General features: G+C 38.4%; 1 protein-coding gene across 6 annotated transcripts in view; it reads left to right on the forward strand.

Moving 5' to 3' along the window:
* Positions 1–306: 306 nt before the first annotated feature.
* The window catches only part of LOC128987921 (homeobox protein prospero), a 67,263-nt gene continuing 48,735 nt past the window's right edge, over positions 307–18,834 (forward strand). For 4 of the 6 annotated variants that reach the window (XM_054409018.1, XM_054409036.1, XM_054409044.1 and 1 more), the window contains exons 1-2: positions 2,660–2,777; positions 8,201–8,274. The gene's annotated coding sequence lies outside the window, so the exon portion shown is untranslated. Of the gene's footprint in view, positions 388–2,659; positions 2,778–8,200; positions 8,275–18,834 lie in introns of those variants that run through there. The other 2 variants (XM_054409027.1, XM_054409060.1) reach the window with 1 other exon arrangement.

Here is an 18,834-nt window from a genome sequence, read left to right on the forward strand (position 1 = left end):
GCGTGCGAGCGTCTGGTCCTCTAGGCGACGTCTTGGCGAGTGAGCTAAGGAGAAGGAGACTAGTTCGGAGCGTCGCCACCGCCGTCGCGAGCGCCACCGCACGGACGCCTCGGCGCTCCCTCCACCCCACTTCGTTTGTTGGGCTCAAGAGTATCGGTGTAATTCTCGTTTTGGCCAAAAGATGCCGCCCGGAGCCTTGTAAAGAGGGCGGTTCCTTAGCGGGCGTTTTTACTCATGCGCGCCCTCAGCCGCGCAAGCGCCGCGACGTGAGGTTTTGACGCTCGGAATCTTCTTAGTGTAACGGTGGGCGGGTGTCGCGTCCGCCTCGCCGTGTGTGCCCTCAACATCCTCTCACTAACTCACTTACGGATTACCTTCTTACTTCTGGTAAGTTTACTGTTTACTTACGTATACTTTCACTTTCTTACAACTAGACTCTGAATCATAGGTAGCCTTAGAACGAATTTAGAAAAAAAATATTTTCTTAAAAAAACTTAGTTACTTGAGAAGTGTCAACTAGTTAGGTATACTTTAAATTGTTATTTCTTTAATTGATCGCTACTAATTAGGGTTTATAATTAAATTTATAAGTTTTTTATCAAATAAGTAAAAAAATATTCGCCTATGTCAATTTCCTAAACTTTGAATTAAGTCAACAGTTAACGTGTCATATACTCCATCGCGTTCAAAACATACGACTACTGACTTGTATTGTATAAAATCTACTTTGAGCTTAAACTTAGTTTCCTTTGAATTCTTTTTATTTACTTTTGCTCTCGACAAAAAGTCAACACATCGTAGATGTATTTATCTAACCTCGGTTTTAAGAAAGCCTATATCGAACAATAATAATTTATTAGTTATAATTTCCAACATAACTACAGTATTTATTAATTGTAAATTTAATTTACATTTATTAGACACCTAATTATTCATCGTTAAAATGTCAACATTGCAGTAAGTTAGTCTTTTCATGCAAGTGATGCCGGTCTCTGAGTTTATAAACTTGTTAGCTTTTGTAATTATACGTAATTGTAGTATTCAACCTATTGATGTGGTATCGATATTCTCTCATACTAGTTTCACACCTTATTTAACAATCCCCTTGCATTACACAATTCTATAATTCTACACCGTATTACAGTATACCGTTCAAGGTCAATTCAATTATCGTCTTAACATATCACATTGTAACTATTTAGCATTGTCTATAATATCCTTTAAATTATTTTCAAAATATTTGCAACTAGTTACTTTCAATGGACGTATTCAAAATAATGAAAGGAATAATTACTCATCAACTTAAGATTTTCGTTTTAAACTATGCTTGTGTGATTCTTGTGAAACAATAAATCTAATTGACCCTCATATTTCAGAGGATATTAAGAGGTAAAAACCGTTTGTAAATATTGACTAAGTCCTAAACCATAAATAGCGATACATTCAACTAGCCGTATTTTTTTTTTATTGGTTTAGGATAATTATTGCTAAGATTTAGAACGATTTCTGTAATTGATACGATTTAATTTACTTTCTATGCTAGACAAACAAAATAAACGGGAAAATGTCTACTTACATATACATTTAAAGACATTACATATCAGATAAAAACTCAATTTAATTTATAAACAAACTAATATAAGTAAAACAAGAGATTACGTATAAGACGGCTGGAAGGTCGCGGGCAGAGTTAGGGGAGATGTTTGAGAAGGGTTGGCCGAGATTGTACGTCCCGACGTCGCGGAAACTGAACGTCGAGCTCCCCTTGAGCCGGCCGGCGAGTAGTAGTAGGGTAGTGTAGTGGTGTATAGTGTGTGTGGTGTATAGTGGTGTAGTAGTGTGAGAGAGGAGTGTGGATCATTGATCGCGCACGCCACGGCCTCGGCGATCAATAATACTCTCACAGCTGATAAAGCCGGCAGTGGATCGAAAAACCCTTGTTCGACTATGTCATAAATAAACAAACGATTTACAGATCACAGGAGTACGAGTACAATGAAATCTGTGTAATACAGAAACCAAGTCTTTGTTTGATCTAATAATTGTTATCATCATTGTGAAAAGTTATTCCAACAGTTCTAGTATAGTATGAATACGCTTTGTCATAGGCAAGAGTTCAGTTAAGGTCATGTAGAAAAACAAAAACAAACAGTGGTCTATAAAAACTGGGAGTTCATTGATAAACGGTAATATTTATACCATCCCCACAGTGTTGTGAAACACGGATTGGAAAAATAATAACGTAATTAACCTTCGGAGGAAAAATGCATCGGGAGGGGAAAAAGTGCACGAATGTGTTTGGATGGGGGGGGGAGGCTGCGAGTGCCAAAATGTTGGGCCGCGGGCTCGAGCACGTCTTCGCGTTTTGAGGTGTCGGTTTTTCCACTCGACATTCGTATCAGAAAAATAGGTTATTATACCTCAGAAAAGTTTTGAGGGGAATCTCGGGAAGGGGTAAGAAAAGAAACGAGCTATCTCTTATCCGATCTTTTATCCTTTCTATCGGTTTTTCCTCGGGAGGCGGAGCGAGGGTGGCGGCGCGGCGGGGGGCGGAAAAATAGCGAAGGAGAAGAAGGAGGGGGCGGTGGCAGCGCCGGCGTACAGGCGCGGTTTTTTCTCTTGCAGAAGTCGCAAGTCTTGTGCGGTGGCGGTGCAGTGAGCGGTGAGCGCCCGACGAGTGTCTAAGGAGCTATGGACATGACAGTGCGGGTAGTAGTGTGCGAGGCGCGGACCTACGACCACGACTGTGACTCAAGCCTATAGCTATAGCCTCACCGGTGAGTCATTATACTACTGACAACACTTCTTAATATTATAGAAAGATACTTGCATAATTAAATAACTATACTCTGCCGGATGATAGTCGAGTGTTTACAAAACATTACTTAGTGATAACTTAGATACTGACTTTGAAAATTTAGACTTTTTACACTTACATAGAGAATTTCTTGTAACTTGGAAGACTCATCAATTAATCCTAGTTAATGTGTGAATTATTTAGTCACTCTTAACATGTTTTAACTTAAACAAATTTAGTTAAATTTTAATCATACAGTTTTTCATTCTAACAATTATTCTCTAAGTATAGGCATACTCCTTTTATCTATGATTCAATCAAAAGTTTTTATTTTACTGCTACAATAATACGTTTAATCACCACCACTAAATATTACCTCGTCCATAAAACATTATATGATTTGTTAAATTTGTTAATACTAATTCGTGACATAACTGTCAAATACCAAAGCCGAGGTAGGGCTATTTCGTTTGAATCCTAAAAGGCCTGTAACCGATAGATAGATGCCCAATCGATATCTAAATAACGAGAAGTGAGGCTAGTATATGAAATACAAAAGCGGCAAAGCATATCGGAGCATTGATTGGACCTTTGATGTGTGGTTTAAAACAAAACCAGCGGCCACAGTACGTATAAAGTGAAGGTCTTAACTCTTTGTTGTGTCCGGCAATGGCAATTGTACAGAACGTTTGACACTATCAGATATATGTTACACTGTTGTGCTTGATCGTTTTAAGTGTTGTCCTACAATATCAATGTGATGTGATAGGCTGTTGGATTACATGTAATGCCACGTAACAAAACTATAGGGTAAGCTAAACGTACACAATGAACTTGTAAGTTATTTTCTATATTTTATTGATGAACCAACAACCACTATTTCTCCTGTTAGGTCCAAGTTATTTGATTACGAATCAGTCCTCAAATATATGTGCAAACATTTTGCAGTATGTTACAACTTTTATGGAACTACCAAGAGATTAATATTAAAAAAAGCGTGGTCGAGTATCGGTTGAAGTCTTCTAACTACAGCACTTTTTTAAGATTAGTAAACCTAAATCAATGAAATAGGCTATTTTGGATACTGATCAGCCATCGTGTATTTTTTGTTTATTTAGACCAAACAGTTTCTCCTCTGTATGTACAACGTTGTTGTTTTAATAGTCAAAGGTACAACATAATTCCACGGTATAGCAGTTCCTTACGCCACAAAATGCCACGTGTTGTTTGTAATCAAACATGTTAACAAAACAATCCACATGTTTACCCCATCGATGGTTTACCCTCGATTTCATTATATCCACACTGCTTTGCCTACTGTGATTTTCATACACCAATTTATAATCATCACACTATATAATACCGTTGTCGTCCTAAGACTTGAAACATGTCAGAAATGTACTGTACAGTGAACAGTGAATTATTCCTAAATCAATTTTGGTTTTGAAAAAACATAAACTAACGTACGATGTACGAAAAATTCATTTCTGCTCCTTGTAAAATGCTTGTTTACTAGTTCTAGTGTTCTTAAACAACCATTCCTTGTGTTTAAATGTTGTGCATTTTGTCTTTTTGCCTATTACAGTACATTAGAATATCTATTACATTTGAGTACTGTAGGATTATGTTATGAGATTATATCCAAGACTTCCGAACATACGTATTAATACTGTAGGAGACTTTCATAACGTTTGTATTCCCTATCTTGTCAGCAAATAAAACCAAAATAAGCGAGTAACAATCCATTAGGGTAAATCGGATAGGCCTACCGTAAATTAAAAATTGAGTTATAAACGTATTAATTTGAATTCAAACACACAACTTTCATAACGTTAATATTAACTGCCTAGTCTTCAAATAAAACCTTAATAAGAAAGTAACAATCCTCTTTGTAAATAGTATACTGTAAAATCATAATTAAGTTATAAGTAAAGTAATCTATTAGTTTGAATTGCAACATACAACTTTCGTAACGCTTATTTTCCTGTATCATTAGAAAAATAAAACGATAAAAGCAAGTAATAGACCACTATGTAGTATACTTAAAGAATAAATATATAGCAACAGTTTCATCCTATTCTCATGCTGTATACTACATTTTAGATTTGATAAATACTTAACTTATGCGTGTACTATAAGATAAAACAACTTTGAAAAAACTCTCAAAAAACATTAAGGGTTTTGTACATTTTAAGGTAGTGAACTAAAACGACTAAAACCTGTCTTTGGAGGAATATGAAATGCCAGAAACCTTTTATTATATGTTTCAAGATGATACTGATTAGCACATCTCTTGTTATTAATGTAAACCTCTTTTTTAGACGTAGAAAAAAATCTCAGGCTCGAAACTGTGTTTTGTTTTCAATCGAGGTCAGTTAAAGCTAAAATCTGACATTTTTACTTGTCATCTGTTTCTAGTACTGAGGAATACACTACCAAGAACGTCTTAACATGGACGAGATTTACTGTCTGTAGGTATAAATAGTCAGTCAATGGTGAAAACGCAGGGATTATTCAATGTTTGAGGAGGAGGGGGGGTATATTCAAATTTACGTTAGTTTATTTCAATAGATCTCATGGCAATGGTTTTCCACAAGAGTACAAGTTAGTTAGGATTCCATTGAGGGAGGTTGATGGTTTTGATACATTTAAATCAGTAGAATCGTGATAAGTCTGAATGTTAAATTTCACATACAGTACTTTATAGTTTTGTTATAGTTCATAACAACCAACTAAACTAAAACTGAAAATGTAAGGAAATTTATAGAGACCCTACCAGTGTCCACATGATGTAACTTGCACTCACTTTAAAGCAATTCCTTAAATTTAACAATAATTATTTAAATATCAAAGACGATTTGTCGTGTCGGACAGCTTAGTTGAGCAACTTAGTTGGAACTTAGTGATTGTAAAAATTCGTAAGACGCAAAGAAAATTGGTTTAAGACATTGCATTGGGAAAGGGGGACGGCGAATTCAGTTAGTAACGTGGTGATCTTTCATTTTACAGTATAACTTAATTTTAAACTCCCTTTTAGCACGCGAAAATTGTTATTTTTTATTTTAAGCACATTTTTTTATTAAGAAAACTAATAAAACTAAAGATAAGAAACTAAATCAAATCAAACATTCCAATTTGTCGTGTCATAAAAGAATCTTTAAATAGTCTGATACTAAATCCTTGAAAGGAAACTTCCTAGTAAGTAATTTAACAATTTTCTATTAGAAATATTTTTGCGATAATTTAACGTCAATAACACCGGAAGTGGTGTTAAATATCGTAGCCTAGTGAATTGCCTAAATTAGTACTAATGCTCATTTTTCTGCGCTGAGCTAGTTAGCTGGAGTGGCCGGAGCGGTGTGGACGCTCGTTTGGTGCGAAAGGAAGTAAAAGGGAGACCGATAAGGGATGATAAGGGATGAGAGGGGAGTGAGGGGAGGGAGCGGATGTAGTTCCGAGATGTACCACTAGGGTCGCCACCGGCGTCGCGGCGTTAGTGTCGCGGCGGCGACGTCGCCAACTACAGGGGTAGTCGTCGCGTGGCGTCGCCAACCCGCGGGAATAGGCCACAGGTTTTTCAATATTACACGACAAGCATGGCATTCGCTATGCAGTCCAATTGTTTCGAGTTGAACTCTTTGTCCGCCCCCGGTGTTATTCAAAATGCAAACGCCTATGTTGATTGCGTCAGTGAGTGCAGTCCCTGGATGTCCCTCGTTTTTGCGCCCCTATAGGATGCACTTATTAGTTATTCAGCCGTCCCAATGCACTCCATCGCTATTTGGACAGTTCGGACAACCCTCCACAATGGAATTCCCAGGACTATGCTAACTCTGCTCTCTTTACCTCGAATAACCCGTCATTCTCCGACAGCTAAATGAAAATCCGGCTCGGCTGTCCATATACAGTACTGCACTCGCCTCGCCTGTGGCACTATACGCTGACATGTACACAGAAGAAAAACATGTGCCCATTTGAATTCTAGCGAATAATAAATGTTTGAATATTATATTACTTTGATATGAGGTGAACTGTCATAATCTTCTTAAAAAACGTTCTTTCAGATTTTCTGGAACGTTAAAAGCTATAAATTTCATTTTAGTCGGGTAACATTGTGGTAACGACTCAAATTAACTACGTAGCTAACAAATTAGCTAACAGACGTATTCGATACAACAACAATATATCTTAAACATTCATCAGTCAGCACAACTGAAAAACTATGTGTTAGACAACTTCTTCAGACAAAGGTGAATCTGTCGTACATTATTTACATAACGATAGAATGTTAGTTTAGCTAACTTCCCCCTCTCATGTGTACAGTAATGAGATTTGGCAGTTAGGCAGTCTACAGTCTCCCAACGAAGTCTCAGTGAGGAGACGGAGACATTAGGACAGTTGTTTAGCCGAGCCAACGGCCCTCGTCTGCCAACATGAGACTTAATGAGACGGCAACCATGTGTTATGCAAATCTGTCTACTTGAGAAACATTCGACAAACACACTCATATACACATTAGGTTACATGAAGAAAATACAGCACGGACTCCTCTACACTAGGATCCCATTCAGAGTACTCTACTCGATAGTAATAGATCCTTTAGTTAACTTGATATACAATGCATCCATAATAGTGGATATATGCAACAAAACGTGGTGAATGACATAAAAAATCTTATAAAACTCATCAGTACAGACTCAATAACTAAATTAACTTAGTACATTATTTGTACGCATTCATAATCTTAAATACACACTTTTAGATATTTTATCTCGTTACGAGAAGTAGACACTTTCACCATATCAAAAAAATAAACTTTCGTTAATAACCTAATCTATAAATCTCCCTTTATTTTACTTTAAATAGGCCTAGTTTTGACAAACTATACAGGATTATCACCCGAATCATTAGTTTAGTTTCTTAGTTGTTGTATCGCAAAATTGATTTTAAATCACTTTAGGCTTCTTCTCCTGCTGTAATTTACTGAAAATTTCTCGTAAGGATCATAAATTTAAACTATCTGTTTGGATGCAAGACAGCATTATACTGTAACGTAACCGGGATTCTTTTATAAACTACCAAATCGGATTTGGTAATATAAATTTCTTTATACATTTTTGCGACATTGTTTACACAATAAGCTAAAGGTAATAAGTAAAGGGGTTTAAACGTATTTTACCTACAAACGTAAAAATTTCATTTACGACAGTGGGTTTCTTTAAATAGCTTTTACTGCCAGTTAAATACGAATTTATTTAAACATATTTAATGCATGCAAAGAAGAATAGCAACTGGGTTTTATGTATACGTATACTCAAATGCTATAGATTACTATCTGTAATCCTGTCAATGAAGTAATGATTCATTATTTTGTAATACTTACATTGTAATCATTTGTTTCAGCTCTTCTTTTCCCTTCAAGTTGAAACTTTTCTTCCAAGATAGAGAAAAACGGAGTCACCATCGCTCACTACGAGGTAAATAAGTCACAACTGACAACCAACATCAAGTACATTATACAGTATAGATTATGAGCAAACTGTTAGTGGCAAATATATGGTGTTATTTTAACGCAACCAAAATTACGAGTATCATTGTGTTGTCTTATGGTAGTACGACAAAACAAGTTCCTATTTTGGTTCCAGTATTTATTGCCTCAACTTTTCGCAAGTTCTATAGTATTTGAGAAAGCGAAAAAAAACTATTTATAGCATTTTTTACAACTAACTACTGTATTAATAACATTAAACCTCAAAGATAACTGGAACTATGTATATCAGCTGATCAGCATAGTAAATAAAACAGGGATACCAACATATGAGCTAGTTTTGTTGTCAAAGTGTCTCACGGTAGTTGTAATTATTTGGGTTGCGTTACAAAAACACCCTGTACAAAAAAAAAACAATACAAATAAGAAACTTCTTTCATTAAAATATGTTGTACATTATTGCTACATAAAAATATTTTCATCTTGAGTTTTACAGTGTCTGGAATTATTAGAAATACATAATAAAATTGACACTGAGATCAAACAAACAGTAACTAAATTAAATTATTTATTTATAATATTATTTCTTTCAAATTTTACTATTGTATTAGGTCTACCTTAAGTCACAACAGGAATGCTTATTGAATGGAAAAACATTGAACAAACAGTGATAAGTTAAGATATGTTTGTATTAAAAATGTATGTTAATTATGTTTTGGTAAAATGCATGTTGTCATTGGTTTTATCATAAGTAATTAGGCTATTGTAGTATTGTTGTCACTTTGGAAATGTATTATTTTTACAGAGTTTCTATGGGACCAGCTTCTTCTGCCATCACAATTAATTGTACTATATCATTATGCTATAGCATGCTGTCATATTTTTATTATAACTCCATTATACTAATATTTTGTTGTTCTATTTGTATATATAAATAAGGACGATTGCATTTAAGACATAAAACATAATTTGTCTAACCTTTATCACGTAAGAGCTAATGAGTAGTTTGAATACAAGAAAAAAACAGAACTATCAATACTACAAATAACAAATATTGCGATGGAAAGCGACGCTCTTCTAAAATATCGATTATAGTTGTTGGATCGGTAAAAAGCATGAGAGCACACGCGTGTATCTTGCCTTATGACGTCACCAATGTAGTAGGCGAGGGGATCTCAGTAAATGTAGCCGCTGTACATAACGCTAGTATAGAGAGGACACATATCTGAGAACTAATCTAATTATCGCTTGTCATGACCTATAATGAGAATCAAATTGTATAAAATATAACGCGAAGCCATCAACGTAATACAGTAAAGTTAACATAACATTTAAAAAGATAAAAAATATACAGTATTCTATCACAGTTTATTTTGATAAGATTATGCAAACAATGTACCTTATATAATCTAGGTATCAAAAACGTGTAGTCCCAGACATATAACCTATTTACTACGATTAGGTTTTGGATGTATGTGGCTTTTACCGAATTGGTTAACCTACTTGATACACAAATATTATTATAGTACCTTAAAATCGAGGTTGTTAATGTGGTGCAATAAGTACAAGCATGCGTTGTCAAACCTAATGTCGTACGTGTTTCAATTTCATAAGATGCTATTAGGGAACAGTTTTAATAGATGGGATATATGTTGCTCATAACAATAATTAGGTTACTTTACAGTACGCCTACGAATCGCGATAAATGTAAAGTAGTCAATTACGAAAGAAGGGTTTCCAACGTGGGAGTAAAAGACAATCGGTCTGAGTCTGGAGTAGAAGAATGGAGTCGGAGTGAATGGAAGAGTTCAATATCACGGATTATGATTGTTAATGGCGTCTTGAATCCCCAATAACCCGGCATTAGCCAAGATTTAGCTGATAATTAAACAGAGTCCCGGGGGCGAACACCTTCCGTTCGCGCCGAGGTTTTGTGTCTTGGAGCCCGCGACGCGCAACCAAAGGTCTTTCACTCTCTCGACACCCCTCCCCTCCCCTCCCCCCATCCACAAACACTTCTCGACGACTTTTAATTGGATTAGTGGTTAATTGGGGGTAATTGTCTTAAGAGCACTCGGTGGTTTCTTGCGTTAATGTTGTTAATTCACACACATTCCGTGGAGTGAATAGTTCTCGGTATCACTTACGCACATAGTTATGTACGACATGAAGCACTATGTGTGTGAAAGTAGTATGGATTGCAGCTGTTAAATTCTGCAATAAGCAACTTTCTGCCATCGTTGTCGTCATTCATTATTGTAGCAACAGTTTAGTGAGATGTGAGATGTCCTCTATACAGAGGTGTCGTAGTGTTAGTATCCAAGGAGTCAGGGATGCATTTCTAGTTATTATTCTGCAATTTCTGCACACCCTTCTATTGTAGCGTTCTATACAGAGGTGTCGTAGTGTTAGTATCCAAGGAGTCAGGGATGCACTTCTAAGTTATTGTACTGTACTTTCTGCACACCCTTCTATTGTAGCTCTCTATACAGAGGTGTCGTAGCGTTAGTATCCAAGGAGTCAGAGTTACTGTACTGTACTTGCCCTCACTGTCTAGTGTTTAGATCGCACACTACGTTAATTATGCTATCTGCACGACTTTACATCTCTCTCTGTCTCTCTCTAGCGCTCTCTCCCTCTCTCCACTTCAAAGAAAATTAGACAAATGCTGAAAATATAATGATGTCCTTAAAAATGTTAATCGCTTAACTACTAATTAACAGTGGGTCTTGCTTTGCTCGCACAACCAAGGATTGCCATTTAAGACACGGCATCAGCGCTAAATTTAAAAGCCCCTTCAACCGCTTCCCGCTTCACGCTCGACAGTTCCGTATGGCAGAACGCCTAGCTTCGCGTCGCAGGCGCTTCTTTGTCCGTAGTTACACACGTTCGCGCGTAATGGGTCGCGTCACAATAAACGCTTTCTTTCATCCTGCGTCTTAATTAGGACGCAATTAAATCGTTCTAATTAAACACTTTCCCTATTTGTCGGAGTGGAGCGCGCGTCTTTGTGGCTAGTGGCTGGATGCGACACTCCACAAACTCACCTTGTGTTTTCGATCGGGAGTGAATTCGTAACAGTTGGAGTGATCGCTTTCGCTCGAGTAATTTGTCGTCAATTACGATGTCGGGGTATATAAATTAGTGAAGGATTTTTACACGAATTGCATTCGATGAAAAGACGTTCAGCACTTTTCCTTTGCTCCAACTTACTTGTTTATTTGTCCACATTTTCCATCCTCTACATTTTAATCTAATATTATTTAGTAGGAAAGATTACTTTTTACACAAGTACTATACAAACGCCAATAGTAAGATGTTTACGTTTTGTGACTGCATGCATCGCTCTCCGTTTTAAAGGACATACATGTCTTGTCACATATAATTGCATGAGTACATCAAAGGAGCGCGCCTTGCCGGGTGTGAAGAATGCCGCACTATAGCGAGTGGGACGTCCTCCTTAACGAGGCCGTATCATTGTGGTGGAGTTGTAATGATTTGTGCGTCGCCGTCTCCTTCGCGACACTCACACACTCACTGCCCTCTTGTAATCACCATCGAGATGTTCCTCTCATCTCAACGAGGAAAGGGTTTAAATCATACTCTAGAAATGACGACCTCATGATTATCGACCTCACTTTTTAATGGGGAACTAAAATAAATTACACGTCAGCTGCATCAAACACTCGGAAGAAAACTGAAACTTTAGATGTGCGCAAATGAGTAATGATGAGTAATGATGGTTTATCTGGGGTCAAACAGACAAAGGAAGCGGAAAATGGTGGGAGTGAAGATTAGAAGATATGAGAAGAAACAGGACAAGACATGGAGCATCGGATGCGCGATAATAGTGGCAACAATTGGCCATAGTCGCTGATAGTAGCAGTCGCGCTGATAACGATGTTCTGCAATCTGTCACGAGGTTTTCGTGGCATTGTGTATCTTCTTTCAACACATTCAATCATCTTTCGTTCAGTAATGTTTCTTGCTTAGTTCACCTAGCCGACGCTTAATTGAAATATCCAAACTGTTCGCGTCATTTGGAGATGGATGTCGATAGTCCGAAAAACATTGCAATGATAACCCTCCTTTCCTTTACGTCTTTTTAGTGCGTGGGAAACATAATGGACGTAATTATTGTAGTGTTTTGCGTGCCGGAAGTAGCGCGACCGATAGAATCTACCACCTGTGCTCTATGGGACCGGGGAGTGAGATACTATCTGGGTATTCCATGCTCAACAGTTGCCGCAGAAGAATAATTGTGAGCCTGTTGCGAGGCAAAATGGCGGCCAACGCTGACTGTAGCGGGGAAACAAAAAGACGAGAACCGGTTGACCAATAAGAGAATGAGTACTGTAGCCAATGGCAGGTGAATGGTCAGCTTCCGTTCCGTGATTACCGCTGTTCCGGTTCTGGGCCGTCGTTCCTCCGGACGTCACGTCAGTAGCGTCATCGTCAGCATCTCTAGCGCATTTGTCTAGCATTAGCTTCAACTTCTGCACCTGAAAAATATAAGTTTTAAAATTTAACATAGAACAGACTACATCATATTTTATCATAATAATAGCAATCGCACAGCAACATATTTGATTTGGACTGTAAAAAAAACGTCGCCTGACCTAAACTTGCTGTAACTTTCTTGATGCTCAGACACAATTGTGTAGTTTGTTTTGCATCAATAAAAGACTACTTTCGCCCTTCGTGCCAATACAAACAGCAAACAGCCAGTGTAATGACGGACGTGGTCGTCGTAAGTTCTTCACAAGATTGTCAGGCAAACACTCGGCACAACTGTACTTGTCATGCGATTAGTTTCTAGCTTGTATTTTCATTATTTACCGAATTCTTGAAGAGCATTACTCGAATTATGCTGAATTATTATACCGAATTATTATACCGAATTACGTAAGACATTCCGTCTAATTATTACAATCTGTAATGTGAACAATTGCTATGGGCTATTTTATGGATTTAAATTCTCTCTTGAATATTATTAAATATTAACCTTGTGTAAATCTTCATTAAAAATGAATTGTTTTGGATAAAGTAATTTACAAATTTACGAAGTTGACTTAAGAACGATAACAGTTAAGGATAAAGAACATTCTTAAAGTTAACTATTGTAGCATTATAATAAATAGTATACTCATAATACACATTTATTAACTGGTAAAAATGAGATGACTTTTACAACTATTTCCTAGAGTTGGAAAAACTAGGCGCCCGCGGAGGTTATTACGGAGTTAGATTACAAACATCTAATTAACTATGAACTCCTTAATGACATGCAACATAAAATGTGAAAATAATGCATACATCGGGTAGTAGCGTTCCCCATCGTGAAATATACAATTATTTAACCGCAAATACTTTTGTATTCTTTAACAAATATGTATTTATTTCACTAAACTAAGTTCACCCCATAATAGAATGTAATATAGTTGTCAACATTCAGCAATCGCCTCGACTAGCAAAACTAAACTTTTAAACTTTTTGCCTTGTTAAGGGGATTAAATTTCCCTCGGTAACAAACTCTATAGAGGTTACAAGCAATAACGAAAGAAATGATTTTCAAAGTTTTACGGGAAAGTATCCAGCCTTAATTAAGAGAATATCACAATCCAGTCCGAACTCCTTGTGACATTTAATTAGTAAGAAACAAGTGCTTAGAGATGTTAAACTGTAAAGTAACTCGCAGACTGTTGACTGGGGGAAGGGGTAGGGAACGATTATTGCGAGTTGAAGAACTGCAAAAGAGCATCGCGAGTTGAGCTCGTATAATTGGTGATTGCAGCTAGGAGCGACGAGCGATGGAGCGATGGGTGATGAGCGATGATGAGCGATCGATGCAGTCGTGTCTGGAGGGAAACTTGCGGTGCAGTGGCTAATTGTAGGTGTTTGCAAACATGCGATCAGGCTGTAAACCCATGTCGTTAAAAATTAAGAAACCCATTACCTTCCCGTGTTTGTGTTTTGTTTTCTTTTCGTGACAAAAATTGAGCTGTATTTAATTATTGTAGATATAAGCAAAATAGAAGCTATTGATGATGACCTGGGATTCTTTAAACCACGATTTTGCTTTTTCAACAATGGATTTATAAATATTTTCTGGAATAAATAAGAAAAATTCAGATTTATTGCAGTCAATCGATATATTCATCAGCCACTCGTGTGACTACTGACTTCTGACTAGTGACTAGTGACTAGTGACTAGTGACAAGCTTGACCTCGCGGTGTCCTCCATTGCAGTGACTAGTCAGCAGCCGTGACGCGGCCTCGGCGCGCTGTGATTGGTCAGGTCGCCAATTACCTCGGTGGAAGTAGCGGTGGCGTGGAGATGGGAGGCGTTACTTGACCAGGATGTTGCAACAGGAAGTACAACAATACATTCCTCAGGATCTACGGGCCATGGGGCACATCTCTCAATCAGCACTTCCGGTGTCATCGGCATCGTCGCCGGAGTCCGAGGTCGACTTTCGCGTGTCTACCTACGGCTGATGAGAGTCATTCATGCACAGGATGTGATATTCCATTTGTGAGTGTTGTCAAAGTTTTTTTGCCGACATGTTATTAGGTATTTCACTAACGACACTAATGACAGAATTGCATAATATGGAATATGTTAGGTGAATACGACGACTATAAGGATCCCAAGAAATCGTGCCGATAGTTTCCGCCGCGCCGCTGCCGTTACTTCGATAGCTCTGAGTCAACACAGGCCTCAGAGAAGTGGTGTCTAATTACAGGACAAAGCTGAGCATCTCTGTGTTGTGTACTTTACTGGCCAAACACAAGACGACAGCTGGATAACCGTCGAGCTTCCGGCAACTGTACGGCCTGTGGTCTACCGGTAACCAAGACGTCTAATCCTTGTAGACCTATGGACCTATACCACTGTGGATATGGCAACTGTACGGCCTGTGGTCTACCGGTAACCAAGACATCTAATCCTTGTAGACCTATGGACCTATACCACCGTGGATATGGCAACTGTACGGCCTGTGGTCTACCGGTAACCAAGACGTCTAATCCTTGTAGACCTATGGACCTATACCACCGTGGATATGGCAACTGTACGGCCTGTGGTCTACCGGTAACCAAGACATCTAATCCTTGTAGACCTATGGACCTATACCACCGTGGATATGGCAACTGTACGGCCTGTGGTCTACCGGTAACCAAGACATCTAATCCTTGTAGACCTATGGACCTATACCACCGTGGATATGGCAACTGTACGGCCTGTGGTCTACCGGTAACCAAGACGTCTAATCCTTGTAGACCTATGGACCTATACCACCGTGGATATGGCAACTGTACGGCCTGTGGTCTACCGGTAACCAAGACATCTAATCCTTGTAGACCTATGGACCTATACCACCGTGGATATGGCAACTGTACGGCCTGTGGTCTACCGGTAACCAAGACGTCTAATCCTTGTAGACCTATGGACCTATACCACCGTGGATATGGCAACTGTACGGCCTGTGGTCTACCGGTAACCAAGACGTCTAATCCTTGTAGACCTATGGACCTATACCACCGTGGATATGGCAACTGTACGGCCTGTGGTCTACCGGTAACCAAGACATCTAATCCTTGTAGACCTATGGACCTATACCACCGTGGATATGGCAACTGTACGGCCTGTGGTCTACCGGTAACCAAGACATCTAATCCTTGTAGACCTGTGGACCTATACCACCGTGGATATGGCAACTGTACGGCCTGTGGTCTACCGGTAACCAAGACATCTAATCCTTGTAGACCTATGGACCTATACCACCGTGGATATGGCAACTGTACGGCCTGTGGTCTACCGGTAACCAAGACATCTAATCCTTGTAGACCTGTGGACCTATACCACCGTGGATATGGCAACTGTACGGCCTGTGGTCTACCGGTAACCAAGACATCTAATCCTTGTAGACCTATATACCACCGTGGATATGGCAATCACCTTTGACTCCTTGAAGCGTTGTTTTCCCCTGGCTAGAAGCTTCCGTTACCTGTACGGTCTTTGCTAAAACTATGTTGGCAACAACCTTGTTGGACTATACCGTTGGGTAAACGCCGTTCGTTAAAAAACCGATTGAAGAAATCCACTTTTGAAGCTTTAAAGCGTCATTTGCCCCCAAGCTAAAAGAATTTAGTAACCGATTTTCCACTCTTTTGATTTTCACGGAACCAAATACCACGTAATACACTTTCATTTATAATGATTTTGGATTCAAACTAAAACGAGTGATTAACGAACGAGAGATTGTCCGAGTATGTTGTTAATACGATTATTACAGAATTAAAATTTATTTGTAACCTTAAAAAAATATTTCTCTATACTTAAGTACTATTAAACCGGCTCATCTTGTAATCGTAAACGTAATTTAATAGCTTCGGAATTTTCTTAATTACTGGCGTAAATGTTACATTGTTATACGATGTTTTAAGAAGTAAACAACCAAGAGTTATTAACGTCTATTTCATCAATAATCAATTTCTTCTTGAAACATGTATCCGTGTGTTGAAGTGCTGACGACTCAAGTGGTATCTTCCCCTGCCACCGTTCACCAAACCCAATCAAGAGCAGTTCCGGCCAAGACAAGAAGTTTAATTGCCTGAGAATAGAAGGAATCTTGCCGCGTGGTTGGCCGCCACATCTCCCAGCTTCCATTACAACTTCACGTCCGATTCCATTAATTTCCATTGCCTCCCAATCGCCAACTTGACTTCCAAGTTGCATAAATTAGTTCCCTTCGGCCACCACTACATTATTAATGCGAAGGTCCAAAGTCTCGTGAAGGGTATTTAGGTAGTCGTGTTATAACACAGCATAGGTAATACAAATTGTGAAATTAAAAAATATTGTATATCGGTAATAACATTTTATTAACTCTTTTTAAATGTTTTTTCATTTGTATTCATTCATACTAAATCTGTATACAGCATAATACTTCTTAGTTTGAGTGTTATACTCAGAAGTTATTGTCACGCTATTGCCATCTACGTCGCAATTATCAGGTATTATTGTTGCTCTCTATGGCTATTCATCACAGTCTTATAATGTCTGCTATAATTGATTGCTTAAAAACATGAACTGACTATCAAATAACAACGATTGAATAGTTAGCAAAATATTTTTACTTAGGGAAAATTAAAGATGATATACCATCTATGTATGTATCCTACTCATTGTCCTTCTTTTATTTGATTTATTGCAATACTGTACCAACAGGAGTCATGTAACGGCTGTTTAAAACTGCAGTTTAAATATCTCATTTAAAGAAATTGGAAAAGTTTTCCAAGCATATTTTCGTTGCATCCTACAAAACTGTCGAAAGCAATTACACGTGAAAAACATAAAAAATATATTCTTTCGTGTTTGACAACCGTGAAATCGTCCACTTATAAACTAACCTAACCTGCCTTTGGATCGCCTGTGCTAAATTACACTGTAGGAAGTGAGACAGAAACAGTGCAAATTATCTGATGTCACCTGGACAGCTGTCTTGACTAGGTGTGACCCACAGGTGAGCAGATGTCTAGTGACAGCTGATTATATAGGTCTGCCTACACGCGTGCTACGATAACTGCCTCTTGGCAACACCACAAACAAATACAAACTAGGCCCTCTAAACCTATACCTTCCGACGTGATCACTTTCTGTCATAGAAATATTCGCTTAAACTTCAGTTTATAGTTATTTAAGCCAAAAACTCTGATTTGTTGGTTTATTTAAGTTGAATCCCCTCAAGGCTTGGATTGCAGGTGTTTCGAATCCAACCTTTTCAAGCTCTGAATAATTTAAGCACGAACTATTTAATCTATTTCATTGTTTTGTTACATTCGTTCTCTTGTTGCATTTATTATTGCAAATTGTTCGACGCATTTACATTTATTACAGTCATACAATCGAATGCATTCAAGAATATATTATACGCCAAGGCTAATAAGTGCACGTTGTCAAACAGTCTATTAGTCCGGTAATCTGCAGTGGAGAGAGAGAGAGAGAGAGAGAGGGAGAGAGCGGGCAGCGAGGAGCGCCAGAGATGCATCAATGACCACAAAGGTGCAGGAGATATTGAGGCTCGGCTCCAAAGCGAGATTCATTTATTGCAGAGCCTAATCCGTCCGACGTTGAACGTTGAATAGATCAAAAAGAGCCTCTTCTTGTTCTGTTAAACCACACCGCAAGCTGGCCGACTCGGACAGAATGTTTGCTCACTTTTTACTCGGTTCTGGTGCAATTTCGGGGGATAATTGGTGCGGCACACAAAGCTCGGTCACATGATACTCTCGTGCCGCGCGCTGCGTGCTGCGTTCTGCGTGTTGTAGCTATGTCCAGCTGTAGGACACCGAGAAACAGATCCGGGTCGACTGTTATTTGGCAGACGCCGTGCCCTAAAGAATTATTGCAAAAGAATTAGAGCAAAAAACCTAGGGACTCGATTGCGGGAAACTAATGCCTCGCCTCAATTTCATTTTTGTCAAATTGGAATCTTTGTTCCAAGCAGCGAAGCTTTTTTTACCATCGCTATAGGTTTAATCTCAA

The sequence above is a fragment of the Macrosteles quadrilineatus genome, unplaced genomic scaffold (assembly GCF_028750875.1).
Source record: "Macrosteles quadrilineatus isolate MER2022 unplaced genomic scaffold, UCM_ALF_1.0 Scaffold_1__1_contigs__length_201487025, whole genome shotgun sequence".
NCBI classification, from domain to species: domain Eukaryota; kingdom Metazoa; phylum Arthropoda; class Insecta; order Hemiptera; family Cicadellidae; genus Macrosteles; species Macrosteles quadrilineatus.